This window comes from Schistocerca serialis, chromosome 2 (genome assembly GCF_023864345.2).
Source record: "Schistocerca serialis cubense isolate TAMUIC-IGC-003099 chromosome 2, iqSchSeri2.2, whole genome shotgun sequence".
In the NCBI taxonomy this organism is placed as follows: Eukaryota; Metazoa; Arthropoda; class Insecta; order Orthoptera; family Acrididae; genus Schistocerca; species Schistocerca serialis.
Window position 1 is genome coordinate 511,149,478 of NC_064639.1, and position 12,312 is coordinate 511,161,789.

The following is a 12,312-nucleotide window of genomic DNA, read 5'->3' on the forward strand; positions in this document are numbered from 1 at the left end:
TGGTGGGCAGTTTAGTCACTTATTTCATACACACGCTATCTGCCACGTACACGCGTCGATGTTACTACTGAGTGGCGTTTCGCACGGAGAAGGAGTGACCGCAAAAGCGTGCTTTACGTAAATTTCTTCGACGAGGATGGGATTCGAACCCACGCGTGCAGAGCACATTGGATTAGCAGTCCAACGCCTTAACCACTCGGCCACCTCGTCTGCTGGAACTACAGTTGTGTCTTTGGCGAGTGCTTGCGGAAAGAAGACATTTGTCGATTCGAAAACACATTCAAAACATGGTACTGGGCCGGTGTTAACGTCTAATGCCAAGCTGCAGTGCGGCCGACCAAGCTCCCACTGGCGAATCGTTTAATGACAGCATCCGTCCATGTGGATATGCGATCGGGTAAAATCATTGGCCCAATTATCTACTGCAGGAATAAGCATTGTATCGACATGCAGTGTCGTCTAATGCAAATGAGAAAGGTGCTGTGCATTCTTTTGCACGACTTACTGCAACGAAACGTACAGCTCGATACGCTACACTGATATTGCTTGCAAGGTTTTGACGTCCCCCCTAGCCCAAGATTGTCCTGCTGTTTGCGATGGAGCTTGGTGTTTGGGCGGCCACTAGCGACGGATGTCTGCAAACTCAAGTCTCTCCAGTAGGCCCTGCCAAATGGCTTCTGTAGATGGCGGCCTGACTTTAAAGAACAAACTGTCGGAAGGCGACAGTTGTGCTACAGATGGATTATTAAAGGCACGATACGTTAAAATGACTGCGACAGATATGCACTTAAATATAAATAAGAACTCGTCGTTCGCAAATACCAACATACTCTTTGCTGGAGCCGAAATTTGATTGGTTTATAGATCTCGAATTGATGTTTAATTCGAAGGGCATACGCTATGGAATGTTGTGCGCTTTCATCTGGTGGGCAGTTTAGTCACTTATTTCATACACACGCTATCTGCCACGTACACGCGTCGATGTTACTACTGAGTGGCGTTTCGCACGGAGAAGGAGTGACCGCAAAAGCGTGCTTTACGTAAATTTCTTCGACGAGGATGGGATTCGAACCCACGCGTGCAGAGCACATTGGATTAGCAGTCCAACGCCTTAACCACTCGGCCACCTCGTCTGCTGGAACTACAGTTGTGTCTTTGGCGAGTGCTTGCGGAAAGAAGACATTTGTCGATTCGAAAACACATTCAAAACATGGTACTGGGCCGGTGTTAACGTCTAATGCCAAGCTGCAGTGCGGCCGACCAAGCTCCCACTGGCGAATCGTTTAATGACAGCATCCGTCCATGTGGATATGCGATTGGGTAAAATCATTGGCCCAATTATCTACTGCAGGAATAAGCATTGTATCGACATGCAGTGTCGTCTAATGCAAATGAGAAAGGTGCTGTGCATTCTTTTGCACGACTTACTGCAACGAAACGTACAGCTCGATACGCTACACTGATATTGCTTGCAAGGTTTTGACGTCCCCCCTAGCCCAAGATTGTCCTGCTGTTTGCGATGGAGCTTGGTGTTTGGGCGGCCACTAGCGACGGATGTCTGCAAACTCAAGTCTCTCCAGTAGGCCCTGCCAAATGGCTTCTGTAGATGGCAGCCTGACTTTCTTTGAACAAACTGTCGGAAGGCGACAGTTGTGCTACAGATGGATTATTAAAGGCACGATACGTTAAAATGACTGCGACAGATATGCACTTAAATATAAATAAGAACTCATCGTTCGCAAATACCAACATACTCTTTGCTGGAGCCGAAATTTGATTGGTTTATAGATCTCGAATTGATGTTTAATTCGAAGGGCATACGCTATGGAATGTTGTGCGCTTTCATCTGGTGGGCAGTTTAGTCACTTATTTCATACACACGCTATCTGCCACGTACACGCGTCGATGTTACTACTGAGTGGCGTTTCGCACGGAGAAGGAGTGACCGCAAAAGCGTGCTTTACGTAAATTTCTTCGACGAGGATGGGATTCGAACCCACGCGTGCAGAGCACATTGGATTAGCAGTCCAACGCCTTAACCACTCGGCCACCTCGTCTGCTGGAACTACAGTTGTGTCTTTGGCGAGTGCTTGCGGAAAGAAGACATTTGTCGATTCGAAAACACATTCAAAACATGGTACTGGGCCGGTGTTAACGTCTAATGCCAAGCTGCAGTGCGGCCGACCAAGCTCCCACTGGCGAATCGTTTAATGACAGCATCCGTCCATGTGGATATGCGATCGGGTAAAATCATTGGCCCAATTATCTACTGCAGGAATAAGCATTGTATCGACATGCAGTGTCGTCTAATGCAAATGAGAAAGGTGCTGTGCATTCTTTTGCACGACTTACTGCAACGAAACGTACAGCTCGATACGCTACACTGATATTGCTTGCAAGGTTTTGACGTCCCCCCTAGCCCAAGATTGTCCTGCTGTTTGCGATGGAGCTTGGTGTTTGGGCGGCCACTAGCGACGGATGTCTGCAAACTCAAGTCTCTCCAGTAGGCCCTGCCAAATGGCTTCTGTAGATGGCGGCCTGACTTTAAAGAACAAACTGTCGGAAGGCGACAGTTGTGCTACAGATGGATTATTAAAGGCACGATACGTTAAAATGACTGCGACAGATATGCACTTAAATATAAATAAGAACTCATCGTTCGCAAATACCAACATACTCTTTGCTGGAGCCGAAATTTGATTGGTTTATAGATCTCGAATTGATGTTTAATTCGAAGGGCATACGCTATGGAATGTTGTGCGCTTTCATCTGGTGGGCAGTTTAGTCACTTATTTCATACACACGCTATCTGCCACGTACACGCGTCGATGTTACTACTGAGTGGCGTTTCGCACGGAGAAGGAGTGACCGCAAAAGCGTGCTTTACGTAAATTTCTTCGACGAGGATGGGATTCGAACCCACGCGTGCAGAGCACATTGGATTAGCAGTCCAACGCCTTAACCACTCGGCCACCTCGTCTGCTGGAACTACAGTTGTGTCTTTGGCGAGTGCTTGCGGAAAGAAGACATTTGTCGATTCGAAAACACATTCAAAACATGGTACTGGGCCGGTGTTAACGTCTAATGCCAAGCTGCAGTGCGGCCGACCAAGCTCCCACTGGCGAATCGTTTAATGACAGCATCCGTCCATGTGGATATGCGATCGGGTAAAATCATTGGCCCAATTATCTACTGCAGGAATAAGCATTGTATCGACATGCAGTGTCGTCTAATGCAAATGAGAAAGGTGCTGTGCATTCTTTTGCACGACTTACTGCAACGAAACGTACAGCTCGATACGCTACACTGATATTGCTTGCAAGGTTTTGACGTCCCCCCTAGCCCAAGATTGTCCTGCTGTTTGCGATGGAGCTTGGTGTTTGGGCGGCCACTAGCGACGGATGTCTGCAAACTCAAGTCTCTCCAGTAGGCCCTGCCAAATGGCTTCTGTAGATGGCGGCCTGACTTTAAAGAACAAACTGTCGGAAGGCGACAGTTGTGCTACAGATGGATTATTAAAGGCACGATACGTTAAAATGACTGCGACAGATATGCACTTAAATATAAATAAGAACTCGTCGTTCGCAAATACCAACATACTCTTTGCTGGAGCCGAAATTTGATTGGTTTATAGATCTCGAATTGATGTTTAATTCGAAGGGCATACGCTATGGAATGTTGTGCGCTTTCATCTGGTGGGCAGTTTAGTCACTTATTTCATACACACGCTATCTGCCACGTACACGCGTCGATGTTACTACTGAGTGGCGTTTCGCACGGAGAAGGAGTGACCGCAAAAGCGTGCTTTACGTAAATTTCTTCGACGAGGATGGGATTCGAACCCACGCGTGCAGAGCACATTGGATTAGCAGTCCAACGCCTTAACCACTCGGCCACCTCGTCTGCTGGAACTACAGTTGTGTCTTTGGCGAGTGCTTGCGGAAAGAAGACATTTGTCGATTCGAAAACACATTCAAAACATGGTACTGGGCCGGTGTTAACGTCTAATGCCAAGCTGCAGTGCGGCCGACCAAGCTCCCACTGGCGAATCGTTTAATGACAGCATCCGTCCATGTGGATATGCGATTGGGTAAAATCATTGGCCCAATTATCTACTGCAGGAATAAGCATTGTATCGACATGCAGTGTCGTCTAATGCAAATGAGAAAGGTGCTGTGCATTCTTTTGCACGACTTACTGCAACGAAACGTACAGCTCGATACGCTACACTGATATTGCTTGCAAGGTTTTGACGTCCCCCCTAGCCCAAGATTGTCCTGCTGTTTGCGATGGAGCTTGGTGTTTGGGCGGCCACTAGCGACGGATGTCTGCAAACTCAAGTCTCTCCAGTAGGCCCTGCCAAATGGCTTCTGTAGATGGCAGCCTGACTTTCTTTGAACAAACTGTCGGAAGGCGACAGTTGTGCTACAGATGGATTATTAAAGGCACGATACGTTAAAATGACTGCGACAGATATGCACTTAAATATAAATAAGAACTCATCGTTCGCAAATACCAACATACTCTTTGCTGGAGCCGAAATTTGATTGGTTTATAGATCTCGAATTGATGTTTAATTCGAAGGGCATACGCTATGGAATGTTGTGCGCTTTCATCTGGTGGGCAGTTTAGTCACTTATTTCATACACACGCTATCTGCCACGTACACGCGTCGATGTTACTACTGAGTGGCGTTTCGCACGGAGAAGGAGTGACCGCAAAAGCGTGCTTTACGTAAATTTCTTCGACGAGGATGGGATTCGAACCCACGCGTGCAGAGCACATTGGATTAGCAGTCCAACGCCTTAACCACTCGGCCACCTCGTCTGCTGGAACTACAGTTGTGTCTTTGGCGAGTGCTTGCGGAAAGAAGACATTTGTCGATTCGAAAACACATTCAAAACATGGTACTGGGCCGGTGTTAACGTCTAATGCCAAGCTGCAGTGCGGCCGACCAAGCTCCCACTGGCGAATCGTTTAATGACAGCATCCGTCCATGTGGATATGCGATCGGGTAAAATCATTGGCCCAATTATCTACTGCAGGAATAAGCATTGTATCGACATGCAGTGTCGTCTAATGCAAATGAGAAAGGTGCTGTGCATTCTTTTGCACGACTTACTGCAACGAAACGTACAGCTCGATACGCTACACTGATATTGCTTGCAAGGTTTTGACGTCCCCCCTAGCCCAAGATTGTCCTGCTGTTTGCGATGGAGCTTGGTGTTTGGGCGGCCACTAGCGACGGATGTCTGCAAACTCAAGTCTCTCCAGTAGGCCCTGCCAAATGGCTTCTGTAGATGGCGGCCTGACTTTAAAGAACAAACTGTCGGAAGGCGACAGTTGTGCTACAGATGGATTATTAAAGGCACGATACGTTAAAATGACTGCGACAGATATGCACTTAAATATAAATAAGAACTCATCGTTCGCAAATACCAACATACTCTTTGCTGGAGCCGAAATTTGATTGGTTTATAGATCTCGAATTGATGTTTAATTCGAAGGGCATACGCTATGGAATGTTGTGCGCTTTCATCTGGTGGGCAGTTTAGTCACTTATTTCATACACACGCTATCTGCCACGTACACGCGTCGATGTTACTACTGAGTGGCGTTTCGCACGGAGAAGGAGTGACCGCAAAAGCGTGCTTTACGTAAATTTCTTCGACGAGGATGGGATTCGAACCCACGCGTGCAGAGCACATTGGATTAGCAGTCCAACGCCTTAACCACTCGGCCACCTCGTCTGCTGGAACTACAGTTGTGTCTTTGGCGAGTGCTTGCGGAAAGAAGACATTTGTCGATTCGAAAACACATTCAAAACATGGTACTGGGCCGGTGTTAACGTCTAATGCCAAGCTGCAGTGCGGCCGACCAAGCTCCCACTGGCGAATCGTTTAATGACAGCATCCGTCCATGTGGATATGCGATCGGGTAAAATCATTGGCCCAATTATCTACTGCAGGAATAAGCATTGTATCGACATGCAGTGTCGTCTAATGCAAATGAGAAAGGTGCTGTGCATTCTTTTGCACGACTTACTGCAACGAAACGTACAGCTCGATACGCTACACTGATATTGCTTGCAAGGTTTTGACGTCCCCCCTAGCCCAAGATTGTCCTGCTGTTTGCGATGGAGCTTGGTGTTTGGGCGGCCACTAGCGACGGATGTCTGCAAACTCAAGTCTCTCCAGTAGGCCCTGCCAAATGGCTTCTGTAGATGGCGGCCTGACTTTAAAGAACAAACTGTCGGAAGGCGACAGTTGTGCTACAGATGGATTATTAAAGGCACGATACGTTAAAATGACTGCGACAGATATGCACTTAAATATAAATAAGAACTCGTCGTTCGCAAATACCAACATACTCTTTGCTGGAGCCGAAATTTGATTGGTTTATAGATCTCGAATTGATGTTTAATTCGAAGGGCATACGCTATGGAATGTTGTGCGCTTTCATCTGGTGGGCAGTTTAGTCACTTATTTCATACACACGCTATCTGCCACGTACACGCGTCGATGTTACTACTGAGTGGCGTTTCGCACGGAGAAGGAGTGACCGCAAAAGCGTGCTTTACGTAAATTTCTTCGACGAGGATGGGATTCGAACCCACGCGTGCAGAGCACATTGGATTAGCAGTCCAACGCCTTAACCACTCGGCCACCTCGTCTGCTGGAACTACAGTTGTGTCTTTGGCGAGTGCTTGCGGAAAGAAGACATTTGTCGATTCGAAAACACATTCAAAACATGGTACTGGGCCGGTGTTAACGTCTAATGCCAAGCTGCAGTGCGGCCGACCAAGCTCCCACTGGCGAATCGTTTAATGACAGCATCCGTCCATGTGGATATGCGATCGGGTAAAATCATTGGCCCAATTATCTACTGCAGGAATAAGCATTGTATCGACATGCAGTGTCGTCTAATGCAAATGAGAAAGGTGCTGTGCATTCTTTTGCACGACTTACTGCAACGAAACGTACAGCTCGATACGCTACACTGATATTGCTTGCAAGGTTTTGACGTCCCCCCTAGCCCAAGATTGTCCTGCTGTTTGCGATGGAGCTTGGTGTTTGGGCGGCCACTAGCGACGGATGTCTGCAAACTCAAGTCTCTCCAGTAGGCCCTGCCAAATGGCTTCTGTAGATGGCAGCCTGACTTTCTTTGAACAAACTGTCGGAAGGCGACAGTTGTGCTACAGATGGATTATTAAAGGCACGATACGTTAAAATGACTGCGACAGATATGCACTTAAATATAAATAAGAACTCATCGTTCGCAAATACCAACATACTCTTTGCTGGAGCCGAAATTTGATTGGTTTATAGATCTCGAATTGATGTTTAATTCGAAGGGCATACGCTATGGAATGTTGTGCGCTTTCATCTGGTGGGCAGTTTAGTCACTTATTTCATACACACGCTATCTGCCACGTACACGCGTCGATGTTACTACTGAGTGGCGTTTCGCACGGAGAAGGAGTGACCGCAAAAGCGTGCTTTACGTAAATTTCTTCGACGAGGATGGGATTCGAACCCACGCGTGCAGAGCACATTGGATTAGCAGTCCAACGCCTTAACCACTCGGCCACCTCGTCTGCTGGAACTACAGTTGTGTCTTTGGCGAGTGCTTGCGGAAAGAAGACATTTGTCGATTCGAAAACACATTCAAAACATGGTACTGGGCCGGTGTTAACGTCTAATGCCAAGCTGCAGTGCGGCCGACCAAGCTCCCACTGGCGAATCGTTTAATGACAGCATCCGTCCATGTGGATATGCGATCGGGTAAAATCATTGGCCCAATTATCTACTGCAGGAATAAGCATTGTATCGACATGCAGTGTCGTCTAATGCAAATGAGAAAGGTGCTGTGCATTCTTTTGCACGACTTACTGCAACGAAACGTACAGCTCGATACGCTACACTGATATTGCTTGCAAGGTTTTGACGTCCCCCCTAGCCCAAGATTGTCCTGCTGTTTGCGATGGAGCTTGGTGTTTGGGCGGCCACTAGCGACGGATGTCTGCAAACTCAAGTCTCTCCAGTAGGCCCTGCCAAATGGCTTCTGTAGATGGCGGCCTGACTTTAAAGAACAAACTGTCGGAAGGCGACAGTTGTGCTACAGATGGATTATTAAAGGCACGATACGTTAAAATGACTGCGACAGATATGCACTTAAATATAAATAAGAACTCGTCGTTCGCAAATACCAACATACTCTTTGCTGGAGCCGAAATTTGATTGGTTTATAGATCTCGAATTGATGTTTAATTCGAAGGGCATACGCTATGGAATGTTGTGCGCTTTCATCTGGTGGGCAGTTTAGTCACTTATTTCATACACACGCTATCTGCCACGTACACGCGTCGATGTTACTACTGAGTGGCGTTTCGCACGGAGAAGGAGTGACCGCAAAAGCGTGCTTTACGTAAATTTCTTCGACGAGGATGGGATTCGAACCCACGCGTGCAGAGCACATTGGATTAGCAGTCCAACGCCTTAACCACTCGGCCACCTCGTCTGCTGGAACTACAGTTGTGTCTTTGGCGAGTGCTTGCGGAAAGAAGACATTTGTCGATTCGAAAACACATTCAAAACATGGTACTGGGCCGGTGTTAACGTCTAATGCCAAGCTGCAGTGCGGCCGACCAAGCTCCCACTGGCGAATCGTTTAATGACAGCATCCGTCCATGTGGATATGCGATTGGGTAAAATCATTGGCCCAATTATCTACTGCAGGAATAAGCATTGTATCGACATGCAGTGTCGTCTAATGCAAATGAGAAAGGTGCTGTGCATTCTTTTGCACGACTTACTGCAACGAAACGTACAGCTCGATACGCTACACTGATATTGCTTGCAAGGTTTTGACGTCCCCCCTAGCCCAAGATTGTCCTGCTGTTTGCGATGGAGCTTGGTGTTTGGGCGGCCACTAGCGACGGATGTCTGCAAACTCAAGTCTCTCCAGTAGGCCCTGCCAAATGGCTTCTGTAGATGGCAGCCTGACTTTCTTTGAACAAACTGTCGGAAGGCGACAGTTGTGCTACAGATGGATTATTAAAGGCACGATACGTTAAAATGACTGCGACAGATATGAACTTAAATATAAATAAGAACTCGTCGTTCGCAAATACCAACATACTCTTTGCTGGAGCCGAAATTTGATTGGTTTATAGATCTCGAATTGATGTTTAATTCGAAGGGCATACGCTATGGAATGTTGTGCGCTTTCATCTGGTAGGCAGTTTAGTCACTTATTTCATACACACGCTATCTGCCACGTACACGCGTCGATGTTACTACTGAGTGGCGTTTCGCACGGAGAAGGAGTGACCGCAAAAGCGTGCTTTACGTAAATTTCTTCGACGAGGATGGGATTCGAACCCACGCGTGCAGAGCACATTGGATTAGCAGTCCAACGCCTTAACCACTCGGCCACCTCGTCTGCTGGAACTACAGTTGTGTCTTTGGCGAGTGCTTGCGGAAAGAAGACATTTGTCGATTCGAAAACACATTCAAAACATGGTACTGGGCCGGTGTTAACGTCTAATGCCAAGCTGCAGTGCGGCCGACCAAGCTCCCACTGGCGAATCGTTTAATGACAGCATCCGTCCATGTGGATATGCGATCGGGTAAAATCATTGGCCCAATTATCTACTGCAGGAATAAGCATTGTATCGACATGCAGTGTCGTCTAATGCAAATGAGAAAGGTGCTGTGCATTCTTTTGCACGACTTACTGCAACGAAACGTACAGCTCGATACGCTACACTGATATTGCTTGCAAGGTTTTGACGTCCCCCCTAGCCCAAGATTGTCCTGCTGTTTGCGATGGAGCTTGGTGTTTGGGCGGCCACTAGCGACGGATGTCTGCAAACTCAAGTCTCTCCAGTAGGCCCTGATAAATGGCTTCTGTAGATGGCGGCCTGACTTTAAAGAACAAACTGTCGGAAGGCGACAGTTGTGCTACAGATGGATTATTAAAGGCACGATACGTTAAAATGACTGCGACAGATATGCACTTAAATATAAATAAGAACTCGTCGTTCGCAAATACCAACATACTCTTTGCTGGAGCCGAAATTTGATTGGTTTATAGATCTCGAATTGATGTTTAATTCGAAGGGCATACGCTATGGAATGTTGTGCGCTTTCATCTGGTGGGCAGTTTAGTCACTTATTTCATACACACGCTATCTGCCACGTACACGCGTCGATGTTACTACTGAGTGGCGTTTCGCACGGAGAAGGAGTGACCGCAAAAGCGTGCTTTACGTAAATTTCTTCGACGAGGATGGGATTCGAACCCACGCGTGCAGAGCACATTGGATTAGCAGTCCAACGCCTTAACCACTCGGCCACCTCGTCTGCTGGAACTACAGTTGTGTCTTTGGCGAGTGCTTGCGGAAAGAAGACATTTGTCGATTCGAAAACACATTCAAAACATGGTACTGGGCCGGTGTTAACGTCTAATGCCAAGCTGCAGTGCGGCCGACCAAGCTCCCACTGGCGAATCGTTTAATGACAGCATCCGTCCATGTGGATATGCGATCGGGTAAAATCATTGGCCCAATTATCTACTGCAGGAATAAGCATTGTATCGACATGCAGTGTCGTCTAATGCAAATGAGAAAGGTGCTGTGCATTCTTTTGCACGACTTACTGCAACGAAACGTACAGCTCGATACGCTACACTGATATTGCTTGCAAGGTTTTGACGTCCCCCCTAGCCCAAGATTGTCCTGCTGTTTGCGATGGAGCTTGGTGTTTGGGCGGCCACTAGCGACGGATGTCTGCAAACTCAAGTCTCTCCAGTAGGCCCTGCCAAATGGCTTCTGTAGATGGCAGCCTGACTTTCTTTGAACAAACTGTCGGAAGGCGACAGTTGTGCTACAGATGGATTATTAAAGGCACGATACGTTAAAATGACTGCGACAGATATGCACTTAAATATAAATAAGAACTCATCGTTCGCAAATACCAACATACTCTTTGCTGGAGCCGAAATTTGATTGGTTTATAGATCTCGAATTGATGTTTAATTCGAAGGGCATACGCTATGGAATGTTGTGCGCTTTCATCTGGTGGGCAGTTTAGTCACTTATTTCATACACACGCTATCTGCCACGTACACGCGTCGATGTTACTACTGAGTGGCGTTTCGCACGGAGAAGGAGTGACCGCAAAAGCGTGCTTTACGTAAATTTCTTCGACGAGGATGGGATTCGAACCCACGCGTGCAGAGCACATTGGATTAGCAGTCCAACGCCTTAACCACTCGGCCACCTCGTCTGCTGGAACTACAGTTGTGTCTTTGGCGAGTGCTTGCGGAAAGAAGACATTTGTCGATTCGAAAACACATTCAAAACATGGTACTGGGCCGGTGTTAACGTCTAATGCCAAGCTGCAGTGCGGCCGACCAAGCTCCCACTGGCGAATCGTTTAATGACAGCATCCGTCCATGTGGATATGCGATCGGGTAAAATCATTGGCCCAATTATCTACTGCAGGAATAAGCATTGTATCGACATGCAGTGTCGTCTAATGCAAATGAGAAAGGTGCTGTGCATTCTTTTGCACGACTTACTGCAACGAAACGTACAGCTCGATACGCTACACTGATATTGCTTGCAAGGTTTTGACGTCCCCCCTAGCCCAAGATTGTCCTGCTGTTTGCGATGGAGCTTGGTGTTTGGGCGGCCACTAGCGACGGATGTCTGCAAACTCAAGTCTCTCCAGTAGGCCCTGCCAAATGGCTTCTGTAGATGGCGGCCTGACTTTAAAGAACAAACTGTCGGAAGGCGACAGTTGTGCTACAGATGGATTATTAAAGGCACGATACGTTAAAATGACTGCGACAGATATGCACTTAAATATAAATAAGAACTCGTCGTTCGCAAATACCAACATACTCTTTGCTGGAGCCGAAATTTGATTGGTTTATAGATCTCGAATTGATGTTTAATTCGAAGGGCATACGCTATGGAATGTTGTGCGCTTTCATCTGGTGGGCAGTTTAGTCACTTATTTCATACACACGCTATCTGCCACGTACACGCGTCGATGTTACTACTGAGTGGCGTTTCGCACGGAGAAGGAGTGACCGCAAAAGCGTGCTTTACGTAAATTTCTTCGACGAGGATGGGATTCGAACCCACGCGTGCAGAGCACATTGGATTAGCAGTCCAACGCCTTAACCACTCGGCCACCTCGTCTGCTGGAACTACAGTTGTGTCTTTGGCGAGTGCTTGCGGAAAGAAGACATTTGTCGATTCGAAAACACATTCAAAACATGGTACTGGGCCGGTGTTAA

At 47.3% G+C, this 12,312-nt stretch overlaps 14 non-coding genes across 14 annotated transcripts; all 14 read right to left on the reverse strand.

Moving 5' to 3' along the window:
- Positions 1–128: 128 nt before the first annotated feature.
- On the reverse strand, positions 129–210 carry Trnas-gcu (transfer RNA serine (anticodon GCU)). Its single transcript has one exon. It is a non-coding gene; the product is annotated as a tRNA-Ser (tRNA).
- Positions 211–1,051: 841 nt separating this feature from the next.
- Trnas-gcu (transfer RNA serine (anticodon GCU)) lies at positions 1,052–1,133 on the reverse strand. Its single transcript has one exon. It is a non-coding gene; the product is annotated as a tRNA-Ser (tRNA).
- An 842-nt stretch (positions 1,134–1,975) lies between these two features.
- Trnas-gcu (transfer RNA serine (anticodon GCU)) lies at positions 1,976–2,057 on the reverse strand. The gene has a single exon. It is a non-coding gene; the product is annotated as a tRNA-Ser (tRNA).
- An 841-nt stretch (positions 2,058–2,898) lies between these two features.
- On the reverse strand, positions 2,899–2,980 carry Trnas-gcu (transfer RNA serine (anticodon GCU)). The gene has a single exon. It is a non-coding gene; the product is annotated as a tRNA-Ser (tRNA).
- Positions 2,981–3,821: 841 nt separating this feature from the next.
- Positions 3,822–3,903, reverse strand: Trnas-gcu (transfer RNA serine (anticodon GCU)). Its single transcript has one exon. It is a non-coding gene; the product is annotated as a tRNA-Ser (tRNA).
- An 842-nt stretch (positions 3,904–4,745) lies between these two features.
- On the reverse strand, positions 4,746–4,827 carry Trnas-gcu (transfer RNA serine (anticodon GCU)). Its single transcript has one exon. It is a non-coding gene; the product is annotated as a tRNA-Ser (tRNA).
- Positions 4,828–5,668: 841 nt separating this feature from the next.
- Positions 5,669–5,750, reverse strand: Trnas-gcu (transfer RNA serine (anticodon GCU)). The gene has a single exon. It is a non-coding gene; the product is annotated as a tRNA-Ser (tRNA).
- An 841-nt stretch (positions 5,751–6,591) lies between these two features.
- Trnas-gcu (transfer RNA serine (anticodon GCU)) lies at positions 6,592–6,673 on the reverse strand. Its single transcript has one exon. It is a non-coding gene; the product is annotated as a tRNA-Ser (tRNA).
- Positions 6,674–7,515: 842 nt separating this feature from the next.
- Positions 7,516–7,597, reverse strand: Trnas-gcu (transfer RNA serine (anticodon GCU)). The gene has a single exon. It is a non-coding gene; the product is annotated as a tRNA-Ser (tRNA).
- Positions 7,598–8,438: 841 nt separating this feature from the next.
- On the reverse strand, positions 8,439–8,520 carry Trnas-gcu (transfer RNA serine (anticodon GCU)). Its single transcript has one exon. It is a non-coding gene; the product is annotated as a tRNA-Ser (tRNA).
- Positions 8,521–9,362: 842 nt separating this feature from the next.
- Positions 9,363–9,444, reverse strand: Trnas-gcu (transfer RNA serine (anticodon GCU)). Its single transcript has one exon. It is a non-coding gene; the product is annotated as a tRNA-Ser (tRNA).
- An 841-nt stretch (positions 9,445–10,285) lies between these two features.
- On the reverse strand, positions 10,286–10,367 carry Trnas-gcu (transfer RNA serine (anticodon GCU)). The gene has a single exon. It is a non-coding gene; the product is annotated as a tRNA-Ser (tRNA).
- Positions 10,368–11,209: 842 nt separating this feature from the next.
- Positions 11,210–11,291, reverse strand: Trnas-gcu (transfer RNA serine (anticodon GCU)). Its single transcript has one exon. It is a non-coding gene; the product is annotated as a tRNA-Ser (tRNA).
- Positions 11,292–12,132: 841 nt separating this feature from the next.
- Trnas-gcu (transfer RNA serine (anticodon GCU)) lies at positions 12,133–12,214 on the reverse strand. Its single transcript has one exon. It is a non-coding gene; the product is annotated as a tRNA-Ser (tRNA).
- Between the last annotated feature and the right edge of the window lie 98 nt (positions 12,215–12,312).